Source organism: Lampetra fluviatilis, chromosome 31 (assembly GCF_964198595.1).
Source record: "Lampetra fluviatilis chromosome 31, kcLamFluv1.1, whole genome shotgun sequence".
In the NCBI taxonomy this organism is placed as follows: Eukaryota; Metazoa; Chordata; class Hyperoartia; order Petromyzontiformes; family Petromyzontidae; genus Lampetra; species Lampetra fluviatilis.
The window spans coordinates 3,496,711-3,509,905 of NC_136305.1; positions in this window are offsets into that span (position 1 = coordinate 3,496,711).

A 13,195-nucleotide genomic window follows, 5' to 3' on the forward strand; every position below is an offset into this window, starting at 1 on the left:
GGGACCTCTCTTGCTCCTTTGCATTTCACCTTACACGTGTCGTGCCATTTGGCTTTGTCGGCAGTTACCGTCGAGCAGGATGAGAGAGCGTGATTAGCACAGCGAACTTGACCACTGTCAGCACCAGCTTCAGCGTCTCTTTCACCATCAGTGCTAAGTGGATAATCTTTGCTACATTCGCGGTTACACTACAAAACCCTTGATTGAAATGAACTCGAATTCCTGTTCGTTGCAAGTTTATATATGTAAATCGTTTAGACATTGTACTTGAAAAAAACAAGACTCACTTTCAGATCAACCATTAGTTGTAACGTCGCAGTTTATTTGACTTAATGCAATATCTGTGTCGGGATTTAAATATATGTATATCCCGCAGCAGTGTTAATGCGCAGTGTTGTGGCTTGTGTGAAAGATAGGGGGTGGGGGGGGCATTACAGTGAAATTTATTGTTTTTAATCTTGTACTGGCGCTGGCCTCTTGGCTTCATATAAAATGCAATTGCGACCACTAACAGTAATTTAATGACAGGAGGGCTGCGGCTCCGAATCCTCCATGCGAACGGTCCTTTTGTTTGTTTGTTGCGCCCGGGGTTTGTAATTCCTGCTACGTTATGCGTGTTCAAGCTTTATCGTGCTCATAATTACCGTGTCTGGGACGTTCATCACACAAATCGTGAATAAACGGCACACTTATTTATCTTTGAAAAAAAATTACAACTGAATCGTTTTGCATTATTTATTACGTTTGAATTTGTGTGGTGGTTGAGATGTGACTGTCTTTGTTTAGCCACTGGAGGTGCTTTTCGTGCTTGTGACATGGTTTACTGTGAGCGTCTTTGAACCCAAACACTGCCACTTCCGTTTGAACGTAATGTTCATACATTGGAAAGGGAGTCCATGTGAGTCGCCCAGACAATGCGACCTTATTATTCCATCAAATCCAACACCGAAAGGGGCGAATGCTCCTCTCTCTATTGTAAACACACTGAGGGGCCAGGAGATCCTCGTCCACTCGTGTGAGAGCTCTAAGCACTGTGACAAACATATTCTTAGGTTTTTTCGGTAAAGTCACGTAGGTAAAATGTTTTTATTAATAAAAGTAAAATTAAAATAAAATAAAAATCACGACGTTTCGGAGGCAACACAAGCTATATACAGCTATCGTGCTGTGACTGTTCCACCTGAAGACGGAAGCTTGTGTTGCCTCCGAAACGTCGTGATTTTTATTTTATTTTTTATTTTACTTTTATTAATGTAAATGTTTTACCTACGTGACTTTATCGAAAAAACCTAAGAATATGAATCCTTGCAGTCACGAAAGCTTCAAATCTAGAACTGTGACAAACGACTGTAAGATGCAGTGCATCTCGGTGCCGTGTGTCTGCTATGGGGCGTGTGAGTTGAAGGGGACCTTTTGCGGGAATGTTTATACTCATCGCTTGTTGTTGAAAGCTGCGAAGGTACAAAGATGCGACTCAGTGAATACCGCACGTGCAACAATCTGTCATAAAGAGTCAAGATTTTTCGATTTTAAGCTTTCGTGACTGCAGGGATTCATGTTCTTGGTTCTTTCGGTAAAGTCACGCAAGCAGGACGGCTGCTTGCGTTGTGGCCGAAACGTCGTGAGAATTATTTTATTATGTTTTATTTTTATTATTTTATTACTTCCCTTCTACGTGACTTTACCGAAAGAACCAAGAAGAGTCAAGAGTTTAAAACGATATGTTACGCATGATGGGTTATTCCCTTGCACGGGGGACCGCTCCACCCCACCCCTCCTGCATATGTGGGTTTACGTCTCTCTCTCTCTTTTTGTCCGAGTCCTCCGGTGTTTCCCTCTACATTTCAAATAATTTTGCAGCTATAAATGTCGACATAATGAGCCACTTTGTTGAGCTATCATTTGTGGCCAGGTCGCTTCCGAAAAAGAAGCGCATCGCTCAGTGGGCTTTATCTAGTAAGATAAACAATAGTTTAGTTTTATTTGTGTCTATTGTTTAAAGTGATTGTTTACCCTTCCTATGCTTTGCACTCCTATCGTGCAAAATATCGGAAAATCTGTGGGAAAGAGCGTTGTACCTCATCGGATTCCTCCAGTATAAATACATATTTTGATTCTGAAACGATATTTCGATCCCGTTACAGGCACGGATGCTGTTGATGACGACGAGCCATCTCTTCACCTGTCTCTCACCCCCTTATAGACCCCCCATACCCCCTCCCCTCTTTCCCGCCAATCTGTAGCTCTTTGGGGGTCCGCCCCCCCCCCAATCTCATAACCCCTTTTGCCCCGCCTTCCTTGTGTAGTGAGTCAAACTGAGACGCCGACTCTAGCGCCCTTAAATTTTGATTTAAAGCTTTCGTGACTGCAGGGATTCATATTCTTGGTTCTTTCTGTAAAGTCACGTAGAAGGGAAATAATTAAATAATAAAAATGTCAAGCAATACAATTATCACGACGTTTTGACTGCAACACAAGCAATCATCATCAGGTGTGAAGTTCACAGCAAGAAAATTTGAAAAAAGTGGCGGTTTTTTTCATAACGTCAGCACCACGGACAGCGATTTGGCAGTTGGTCAGATGGACGAGTCCATCTATGTTCGGAAAAGAGGAGAGGGGAGAGGATTAGAATGGAATGCGGTCTGAAAGTCACCGTAAGCGTGAACACAATCAATTAAGACCCGAAATGAAGGATTTGATAAACCATTTCGGGTCTTAATTGATTGTGTTCTAGCGCCCTTATTTATTTATTTCTCTGGGCGTGGTCTATTGTCCCTTGCGTGACTCCCACACTCAATCCTCACGTGTCCTCGCACCAACTCGAACGCAGCCATTATCTACATATATATAAAAGACAAAGTTGTGATTATGTGTGTCTGTTCAACATGTTTAAAGTACTTTCCGACATGCAACAAACTTGAAATTTGCCATGTGGGTACTTTCCAGACTGTACACCATGCAAAAATTATAAAAATACACTTTTTTTTTGGGAGGGGAGCTCAATAACGCATATATGTTTTGCACGGCAAGTGACCTGCGACGTCAAATCTGTCACGTGACCCGCGCACGTGGAAGCGTAACGCATTGTAGTGTAGTGCTTTGTGCGCTGCGCTATGAACCCGGCCACCCGAGTTCGATTCCCGCTCACGGCCACCACCGGTGACGATTATTTTAACCGGTCCTGGGCCTCCCCTAGGTCGACTCAGCCTCAAACAAGTAACTGCTGTGGTGTGTGAACATCGCCACTGGGAAGACAAAGGTGTGGTGTGTGAACATCGCCACTGGGGAGACAAAGGCGGCCGGGCGTGGTGAATCCAAGTCCCGGGCGAAGCCGGGTAGTAAAGCTAGTCATATCTATATTTTTTAATCGGAATATTTATTTACACTGGAGGAGGAATCCGATGAGCCATGAAGCTCTTTTTTTCACAGATGTCCAATAGTGGCGGGTCAAAACGTTACAACAACAAACAGTAAAACACACGATTGTAGTGCAAAGTCGAAGAAAGGTAAACAAATCACCCAAACGCATACAAATACAACTCAACCATCCCCATTCTACCATGAATGGCCCACTGAGGTATTAACTTATTTTTCAGAAGCCACAAATGATAGCTCAACAAAGTGGCCCATCATTTTGACACTTATAGCACCAAAATAATCTAATCTTAATGCATGTTTCTAAATGTAGCCTATGGTGGTATTTTTTATACGTGTGGCTAACAGATTGCTCGCTAATAGTTTCATTTCACCGTGGTGATAATCATGCAAAACGCTTAATATTAATTGACACCATTAGGGGTTAGAGTTGGCATGGCCTAGCGAGAGTTTGTTTGCCGGCTTGATGTGGAGGTTCGAATTTCAGCGGCCACCCTGGTTAATACTGCGGGTGTAATAACCATAATACTACACACCGTCTGCTTCGCAGTGGACGTTAAAGATCCCATGACATAATGCGCAGGAGTAGGCCATTGTGTGCTGGGGTCATGGTCTAAATTTGAAAAATAACTTGAAAATAATCGACCCCTTACTATGAATTAGAATCGTTATACTCAGTGAGGCTTTCCCGTTTCAGCAATAACAATAAATTAATAATAGTCAATTTACTAGCATGGTCCTTGGCTTTTCTTTCCACATTTAGAATCAACGTGCGTTTAGAGTAGTTTGCTGCTATTCATTTGCACATGATAAGCAAATTCGTTGGGCTATCTTTTGTGGCAATGTCGCATCTTAAAAAGAGCAAATAGTTCAGTTGGCTTTACCCGGTAAAATTATAATATTAAAAAATATAGTTATTAGTTTCCAAATAGTAACCACTGTTACCATACCACCTACATGGTATTCCTTTAACCAACCCCCGGAAGGATGACTGGCTGATTCGACCCTGGCCAGGATTTTAAATTTTGCAACAGTGGTATCGTTTTTCCGGATAACATTCAATTACATTCTATTCCCTTTATTTAGTAGCAGCTGGATACCCATTAGGAGATCTCAAGGAACCCATTATATATGCTTATTTTCTAACTTAGTTGTGAAAACTCATTTCATATTGCAAGATCTTTAATGGTCAGCTTGCAAAGACAGTAGTCATATCCGTGTGCTGTGGGGATTTACGCTTTGGCTCCTGTTCAAGCTGCCTTATGCAAGCTTCCCATGGTCAATGAGAACCCATTGGAGTGCGCAATGTCAAGTGGTGGCATCCATGGACACAGACAACTTCGTAACAAAACACATATGGTACAATTAAGACATATATTCCACTATAGATGATGGGTGTTAAATGCTCAATAGATGAATTATCATCCTCGGCCATGATCTATCCAGTACTGGATGAAGGCCTCCCCACAATGCCATATTTCGTGGTCCTGTGGTGCAACAATGCATGTAGCATCCTATACACGCGCCAATCTCATTGTTCTGTCCCCAGAGTGGATACTTTTTGTGTTCCATCCTCTGGGCATGTCTAAAGGCTGAGTCAGTTAAACTTTATTTAAGAGAAAACTTAATTCGTTACACCCACCCTGGCTATAGAGGGGAAGGATGGGTGGGGGCGAATGGATTGAGTGGGTAGAGCCAAACCCAGCAAGCCTCTTCATGACTCACGGAGCATGGAGACATGGATAGACCCGGGCCCTATGGCTGTTCTTGGGGCAGTGGAATTGTACAGACCGGGTCTCATTGGTCATGGAAACAACGCAATTTGTGACAAGCACGACTGACCACATTGATCGCCATCCACCCTTACAGCATCCGGTGCCAAAGTCATGTTCATTAAAACTTGCATGATAAGATCAGGCTGCCATCACTCTGAGGCCACGCTTCCCATTGCCTGTAAATTCGGACAATAGCTGCCATCGTTCCGCTTTAACTACACCTCAAACGTCAAATTGTCCCCAACCTCTGTAGAGCACTGGGCAGTGCGCACCTTCATCAATGCTCCGGAGCCAGTCGTCGTCTCAGAAAGACAAGGTTTCGCGGGTGAAGGCACAATTGTGTTGGGTTACGTGCGCTGTGTTTCAAGCGTGCAACCCACCTGTTGGCGCCAGCCTTCGCTCTGACGCTGGTAAACCACTGACCAAGCTCACTGGGACCAAAAATGTAAAGCTCGCATATGTGGCTGCAAAAATTTGAATGAGTGAACAGCCTGCGGTTGTACAGAAAGGCCAAGTGGAAGGCAGGTGAGTCATCATGAGGCTCCCGTGTGCTGACATTTAATCCTGGCTGTCCATATGGTAATGGTTCTGTAAACCCACGCGTGGCGCAACTGCATTTGTAGCCTTGGACCCGGATTATATTCAATCCTTGATCTAATCGGCGGCTCTGAGCAAGGTTTCATCGACGCGCTCAGTCAGTTGACATGTAAGTTGCAGGCGGCCTTTGACAATGTACTGCTGCGTAAATTGTCGCGATCGTGCCGAACTGGATAAGCTCTATAGCGGGTTTGGCGAAACGTCAGACTTCGTGCCGAACAACGCGTCGAACAACCGGAAACCACATCGGAGGGATATTACTGCACCTCCGATGAGCGCGGTTGGCTACGTACGGTGCGAAAGAAGTTCAACATGCATCCTTATGTAGTGACCAACTCGGAGACGATAAGACTTGGAGGGACTTCTTTATTAACAAGCGCCATCGGGGTTTACACTCTCATAACTAGTCCGTCTATTGTCGGCGACGTTACTCAGTCAGAGATGGTGAAGGCAGAGACGACGATTAGAAGAATGGTGATGACGACGAGAGTGGTGACAAAGACTTGAGCAGCACCGCGTGGATCCCACTCCACACAACAGCCCAGAGGTCCCCCACAGGGGCCCCTCTTATATACTGTCAGCTTGGCCTGGCTCCGCCCCCGGACACGCCCCCTTTCTGGAACCTACCAGCGGGTTCTTGGTGTGCCCCTTCTGTGACCTTTCCCCCCGAGATCCCCCTTCTGGTGTATCACGTGGCCTGCTGACGTCAGGGCTGCCGGAAGCCGCAGATCCCCTTCTTTGCCCGCAGCCAGCGCTATGCCGTCCATAAATGACGTCACGCGATTTTGGACGATTTTTGACCCCCCCCCCCCTTCGTCACACGGCGTCACAAAAAGTCAGACCCCCCCCCTCAAATATGACGTCACAAAGCTCTGCCCCACCCCCCCAAAAAAATATAGCATGCTTCAAATGGCTTTAAACTATTGTCATTGTAGTGCGTATTTAATGTGGCGCTGCACTCTGATGTTGTAGGAGAAAACATTTATTAAAACGTTTATTTAATTAAGTAGAACGTGTTGTCTATATTTATTTAAAGTTGCGCATTTTGATGTCACGTCACATTTCTAACCCCCCCCCCCCTCATCGTGCGTGACGTCATTTATGGACGCCCCTATGCCACTACACTTGCATACTGAACGAAAATGCTGCGGATGGTGAATGCATTATGAACGAGGATGGAATGGGTCATTGATGTTCCACGGTGATTGCTGGTTGTTCCTTGTGAAGACACCTCTTTTCAGGGCAGAGTTATGTTCGCGCTCGTTTTCATGCTTTAATTTAGTATCAGCTCAATCAAACCGTGCTCGAAAGTCGAAATGCCAACGAGGCTTTCGGAGCTGTGACAAGGAGACGTTTGGGATGGAGAGTGGGCACGCGACAAGCAATTTGTTTGATTCTTCTGCAACTGGAGAGGGGGGGGGGGGTGCGGCCCAGGGGGGTAGGGGGATAGATAAAAAAAAGTGTCAGGGTAACAGATGAAACGTGAACGTGTGTTGCGTCGATAACGCTGGAAAGCTGTCCGTGCTGCTGGGGCGAACAGCCGTTTACTCATCGCTAGCATGTGGCAGGGTGCTAGCGAGCGAGCGAGCGAGCCTCCTGTTGTGCAATTCCCCGCGGTGCGTGTGCCACACAGGGTTGCTGCTCGTCGTGCTAAGGGGCCGTCCATATATGACGTCACGCACCTAGGGGGGGGGGGGTCAGACATTTGTGACGATGTGTGACGAGGGGGGGGGGTTGAGAAATGTGACGTCACATCAAAATGCGCAACTTTAAATAACTACTGTGTCGACAACACGTTCTACTTAATTAAATAGATTTTTTTAAATGACGTCACGCGATTTTTGACGATTTAGACCCCCCCCCCCCCGTCGTGACGCGGCGTCACAAAAATTCAGACCCCCCCTCAAATATGACGTCACAAAGCTCTGCCCCCCCCCCCCCTCAAAAGAAAAAAACATGCTTTTCGCTTTAAACTATTGTCCTTAAATTTCGATTTAAAGCTTTCGTGACTGCAGGGATTCATCTTGTTGGTTCTTTCGGTAAAGTCACGTAGAAAGGAAACATAATAAATAATTCTCACGTCGTGAGAATTATTTTATTATGTTTATTTTATTATTTTATTATTTCCATTCTACGTGACTTTACCGAAATAACTATTGTCCTTGTAGTGCGTATTTAATGTGGCGCTGCACTCTGAAGTTGTAGGAGAAAAACATTTATTAAAAAGTCTATTTAATTAAGTAGAACGTGTTGTCTATATTTATTTAAAGTTGCGCATTTTGATGTGACGTCACATTTATCACCCCCCTGCCTCGTCACACATCGTCAAAAATGTCTGACCCCCCCCCCAAGTGCGTGACGTCATTTATGGACGGCCCCTGATTATTTTATCATAAATTGTAAACGACTGGCAATAAATTAATAAAGATATCCAGTTTGGGCGGTGCATTGCCCCCCTCCCCGAAACTCCACCCATGACACCACCCCCTTTAGAGGTGCTCGTTAATAGCGCTTGTCCCGACAGCATGGCAATGTTGTACGGGGGATCTTTCTCTTCGTGAGTGGCGGTGTTTCAGTCGCTAGGGCACTGCGCTCGGGATCCCAGCGACCCAGGTCAAAATCCAGGCAATGGGACACCGCGATCTATGTTTCAGTTTAATTTATTTGGTATAGCTCTGTGAGCCATTGGGCTCTTGAATCGGGTGCAACCGCAACAAACAAAAACACGAACAAGAAAACATCTTAAAGTGACTCCGCGGAAAACAGAAAAATCCAGGAAAAAAAGAGCAAAGTCTTCCAGAAAAAGCACCGTATATCAATGCTGTGTGCAAACATCCCAGTGGGATGCAAGTCAAACAATAACAACCATAAGACAATGTGTGGGTTGAAGCTACGTTATGGCTGCCACTTCTGATGTACATATCCTGCTGATGGAGGATATCTCGCAGAGGAGGCTAGAACCACGTGTGACAACAACAGGGCCCTTTAATGTCCCTGCAAGACTTACATATTTTGATGTCCCTGCAAGACTTACATATTTTGATGTCCCTGCAAGACTTACATATTTTGATGTCCCTGCAAGACTTACATATTTTCCAATGCAGCTACCTCAATGAGACGACGGTCCTCTGAACCCCAGGACAAGTTGGCGACCCTTGCCTGTGTCAGCCCAGCGTGCGATGAGTAACTTTGCACACTGGATGAATTATTCGTGTAAAGGCCGAAAGCGACAGACCTTACACTTACTTACCCGAAACGGGCGGTCGGGAAGTTGTATTCAAAGCCTCTGATAGATGCAGGGAGGCCTCAATGAAGATTTGTTAGAGCCAGAGAATTAAACCGATTGGGTAGAAAAATTCAAACGTAAAAGGCGGGAGACGAGGGTGGGACGCTTGGTTCTTTGGGACAAGTCACGTGGAAGGGAATAATAAAATAACAAAAATAAAACAATAAAATTCTCACGACGTTTCGATTGCAACACAAGCAATCGTCATCAGGGTGGGACTGTCGGGGTAGCGGGGGGGGTGACGACCGTTGGAGAAGGAGGACGGGGATTGGCTGAGGGAAATGAGGGGTGAGCGAACCTTCGAGAAAAGTGGGACTCGGGGGATGTAAAAGGGGCTTAAAGAACAGTGTTTGTGTCTTCACCAATGAAGGCTTTTGCTAAAGCAAGAACGTGTGTTGGTCGTCGTCGTCGCATTAGCAAGACATTATGACCTGGCTTTGTCTTGCAGTGACAACAGTCACTTTTGCTATACAGTATGATGTATCAACCCTTTTTAAAATCCTTTAAATTAAGTTCACTTGCTTGCTTGCACGCTTACGACCGTGCAAATCTTTCGGTCGTTTTTTAACCCACTTCTCGTGATCCAATCGAGCTGGCATTTTGCACACAGACTCGTTATGCGTGACAATTTATTTTCGTGAAAATGTTTTCCAAAATTTTACACTTTTTAGGAAAAAATAAATTATATTTAATTACCAATTGCTTAATGGTGGCAGGCAATCATCTGACCCATAGGTGGCAGCCATCTCAAGCCAGAGGACGAGAGGACTCTAGCCGCCATGCATATAAAGGATTTATTATGAAAAACTTTGTTTTTACGGGTTAATTTTTTTTATCACACGCAAAAAGGCCTATAAACCACATGGCTAGCAACATAGAGCACTGACGACAAGCATAGCAGATAAAAAAGCGAACTTCTTGCATTGAGGACAGTTATCAGAACTTAAAACGAGATGATGGGGGAGGGAGGGCCAAAGCCAGTAACGGGGAGCAATTATTGATAGCACAGCAGATTGGAATTAACAATGCACTTGACGTTTGCAGGGCTACACGAACTTTGGAAGACAGACGGCGGGAGTGGCGGGGGGGGTGGTCGACATCGCCAATGTTCACTCCCAGTCACATGGGAAGAAATCGAGCCGGCATAATTGAGATGCAACGCGGGTAACGCACGGGGCGGCAGCCATCGAACCTCAACCTCGTTGCGCGAACGCCAGACTGTGCCTCATTTGATGACGTGTGGTCTCCTGTACAGACGTTGTCTGGGCGCAGGGAAGGAGGGCACGGCATGCTCGGTGCCGTTAGACGTAGCCGTGCCTGTGAATAGAGTGGTGCGATTCCAGCCGATGTATTTGAAGGGGGCCTTTTCCCGGAATTGCTAACCAAACTGTTAGGTTGTTTCGGTAAAGTCACGTAGGTAAAAAATAAAATAAAAAATTAATAAAAGTAATAATGGAAATAAAATAATAAATCACGACGTTTCGGAGGCAACACAAGTCTCCGTCATCAGGTGGGACCGTCACAGCTAAAATTACTGCATCACTTGATGCATCAAGTATGCAGTAATTTTAGTTGTGATGGTCCCACCTGATGACGGAGACTTGTGTTGCCTCCGAAACGTCGTGATGTATTATTTTATTTTATTTCCATTATTACTTTTATTAACTTTTAATTTTATTTTTTACCTACGTGACTTTACCGAAAAAAACCTAACAGTATGAATCCGTGCAGTCACGAAAGCTTCAAATCTAGAATTGCTAACCAAGTTAGTTCGCTGGACTTGTGATCGAGCGGCCACCGGCTTTCAACTCAGTCTACTCTGTGTTCAGCAGTTGCAGCAATGGAGCGCATGTTTCTTAACGTGTCCCCCCCACCCCACCTCAGGTCCTACCCAGTAGGGCTTGAACGATTTGGGGGAAATATCAAATTGCTCTTTTTCTGACAGATATTACGATTGCGATTTGATTTGCGATTAATTATTTTTTAAGTCAAGCTTCAGTTCAATATTCACTGTGTTATAGATTTACAACATGTGATAGAGCGTTACCACATGATGCCATCAAACTATGAACTGCTCTATATATTCTAATGCAAGGATGAGAACTTAAAATATATTAATTTCTTCCAACATGTATTTATTTAAAAAAAAAATTGCAATAGAACAATCAAGCAGAACAATTGTTGGGTTAAATAACTAAAGTTATAATAATAAAATAAAGAGAAAGTAATTGGACTTTTCAAATCGCAAAAAATCACAGCCTTTGCGATCTGCTAATCTCATTGTTTCAAATTGCGATTTCGATTTGAAATCGATTCATCGTTCAGCCCTACCACCCAGTTGTTTATATGGGCACACTGCAGACAGCTCGATCGGCAGGTCGTGTGTGGCTGGGGGGGGGGTATAAAGTGTCGGTACTCCCATCTCTCCCACGACGTCTGGCCAGCATTGGAAGAGTTGGCAAAATACTCTTAGGTTGTTTCGGTAAAGTCACGTAGGGAAAAATATAAATAAATAATAAAAAGATAATAGAAATTAAATAATAAATCACGACGTTTCGGAGGCAACACAAGTCTCCGTCATCAGGTGGGACCGTCACACTTGATACAGTAAATTTAGCTGTGACGGTCCCACCTGATGACGGAAACTTGTGTTGCCTCCGAAACGTCGTGATTTATTATTTTATTTCTATTACCATTTTTATCATTTTTATTACTTATTTTTATTTTTACCTACGTGACTTTACCGAAAAAACCTAAGAGTAGAAATCCTTGCAGTCACGAAAGCTTCAAATCTAGTTGGCAAAATACCCTCTAGAGCTCCCGCTGGTGGAAGTCCCCTCGGCTGCCAGCGTCGCGATCAAGAAGTCGCAGAGTCGCGCCTTTATTTACCTCTTACTGCATTTAACGCGTCTTTCGGCCCCGGCGATGCCGCCCAATTGGGACGTATCGTTCGGCGGGAAGGTGATTTTATTTTCCGGTTCAATCACGGTGGTTTTCAAGGGCACGGGGATCGGGTTGTGAGGGATGGGATGGGATTGCGCTGCGGAGCAACCAAACTCAGCAATTGCAATCCTTCCGCTGAGATAACGCGGGATTAAAGTTTCCCGCCATCGCACACGTGCGTGCCTTTATAAGAAACCTTCTCCGGCTCCCGTTCCTGTTACAGCTACAGATGCCACCCGTCCTGGTTTTCTCAGGATTGTCATCCGTTTGAGGCACGTGCCCTGGAAAATCTCTAAATCTTTCCAGGACATCAAAAGTTAAGTTTTCTTTGTCACTCGTATAAGAAGAATGGATGATGATGATGATGATGATAATGATAATACACCACTCAAGATAATCAATTTCCATGCGGTTTTCCTCTCATGGTATTGTGAGATGTTCTTCTTTTGTACATCAAGGATGGGGACAACTGCAGCTATGACACGCATTCCGATCCCGGCAATTGGGTGAATGTGATGCGTTTAAATGGAGGAGAGAGGCGTCGTGAAAAAAAGGACGTTCAAAAGTGCAGGCGTCAAATTGTGCTTTGAAAAAATGATTTATCCGCCTGACATTGCATTTCTCTTTGGCTGGCGCTCTTTGGTTGCGGAAAAAAATCCGAAAGCGAGCTGTCAATGTGTCTGGTCTCTTTCATTAGGCAGCTGGCTCTATTGAATTGCCGCGCAAACTCCACTGCGCATGCAATTGCGAATTTGTAAACGTGTGGGTGCGTGTGTTTATGGGGAGCCGTCGTGTAGCGGTTAGCCCGCTGCGCTACGAACCTGGAGACCCGAGTTCGATTCCCGCTCACGGCCAACAACAGTGACGATGATTTTGAATAAGTACCTGGTGCGGTATGTAAACATCGCCACTGGGGAGACAAAGGCGGCCGGGCGTGGTGCTGGCCCCCTGCCCCCTCGTGTGGCCTTCCCCACCTTCATAGGTGCTCGCTGACAGTTGCTTCTACCTCCAATCTGTTCAGTCTATACGGGGATCTTTTGATTGTGTATTTAGCGTCTGTGTCTGTTCGTGTGCACGTGCAGCGATGTCGTATTGGTTGGTGTACTGCGCTGTGGGATGGTGGCCAGCACACTGGACTTGCGAGCCAGAGGTCACCGGTTCGATGTGATTATTTTGATAGTGGCAAATAAAGGTCTCATAGATACCTGCTGACTCTGTC